Below are 1,802 nucleotides of genomic sequence, written 5' to 3'. Positions count from 1 at the left end.
TTTTTTTTTTAAGTGAAAAATGACTCTTCTACATTACTGTTAGAAAATTTGACGGTTCATTAGGTTGTCATCTAAATAAAATTCGAGCAAATAGTATTGTATTTGTAATGGCGAAAATATCCAAATGATAAAATAAACATGAACTTTTTTTACAGTGAAACTAAACTTAATTACTCGGTTAAAAAACNTCAACATCTGAATAAAATTCGAGCAAATAGTATTATATTTGTAATGGCGAAAATATCCAAATGATAAAATAAACATGAACTTTTTTTACAGTGTTAAAATTAAAAAACTTAAGTACTCGGGTTCCTATGATTTTATTATTTTACTAATAACTTATTCTGGTATGTTATATTGAAATATCTGATATATGTTATATTGAAGTATCTGATATATGTATTTTGAAATATCTGATATATGTATATTGAAATATCTGACATATCTGGAGAAAAAAAAATTTCTAACCAAATGTTCTTTGAGTCAGGAAGAGACAAAAAATACCTGTTGATTTTTTTGAAATATACTTTCTATCACAAACGCCTTAAAACTTTGTTCTCGATAAAAATAATTTCAGATGGTTTTAATCCTTCATCTCTTATTAACCTCGTTATATCATGCTTTTGATCAAAGTTCAGCAGCGTGTGCGTTCTTTCTCTCCTAAATATGAATTTGATCCCTACACACGTTTTTTATTCGATTACTTATAAGGATTCGTAAAATATATATTAACGGCCCGGATTAGAGAATAACTGAATTATCTTCTTCAAAAATGGCAGTTATTTAATTTAAATTTGATACTTTTGTGTGTGCTCATATCTCAGTGTCAACCATATCGGTGTCACGTATCAATGACATCCAATAAAAATCTAACTGTCAATGAACTTATTAACTGAGGTGAAGGGATTAATTGAATGCTTAATAAAATAAGAGCTTCCTTTGATGATATTTGATCAAAAATTAGTGGTGAAATCACTAATTAGTGTTTTTTAAATTAGTGGTGGAAATTAGTGGAAATTAGTGTTTTTTAAATTAGTGGTGAAATCGTCTAATAATTATTTTTAAAAATCGTTGCAAGAAAGGTTTGCAAGGGTATTTTTTTTTTCAGAGTCATGCGAGTTAATTCAAATCAAATAAATATACTATATGTAGGGGAGAGGGGGGCACATGTGAACAAATTTTTTTATTTCTTCACTTTTCGAAAAATATCATCAATTTTTCATAGTAAAAAAGCCCATATGTTTCAATAGTCTTTTCTTTGTCTTGTGGAATTTTTTGAGATTTTTCAATAAAATATTTCTTTACTTTATAATATTTTAGAAAAATGACTTCAATTGTTCACATGTGCCCCTCTTGGGGGCACATGTGAACAGGCCTGGGGCACATATGAACAAGATTAAAAACACAAAGCAATCATCATATTTCAGAGAAAAAAAATCTTTAATATAACAGATATAGATACGCATTATACTGAGGGGGTTGTAGCTTACTATGTGAATTTAAATTGTACAACAGTACTGTCAATAAGAAAATAATTTTTCAGCTGTACAATAATTTTTCCGTAATTGGGTTTTTCGCAACTTCATGTTCCACGGGTGTTGTAATGGGCCTTTTTCTTTCTTCTCAAATACTCTTTCATGCTTTTTTTTCATTTTTTCTATCTTTTCATTTTTAGCTTTAACTCTCAGGTGTATCAGTTAATATGCGTGATGCACGATCAACCATTTAATAAAAAAAAAAAATTTTAAAGGTAAAATTAATAAATTAATTATTGAAAATTAAATAATAATAATTTTAAATGC

Source organism: Parasteatoda tepidariorum, chromosome X2, assembly GCF_043381705.1.
Source record: "Parasteatoda tepidariorum isolate YZ-2023 chromosome X2, CAS_Ptep_4.0, whole genome shotgun sequence".
NCBI classification, from domain to species: Eukaryota; Metazoa; Arthropoda; class Arachnida; order Araneae; family Theridiidae; genus Parasteatoda; species Parasteatoda tepidariorum.
The sequence above is the reverse complement of the archived record's forward strand: the minus strand, read 5'-3'. Positions refer to the sequence as shown.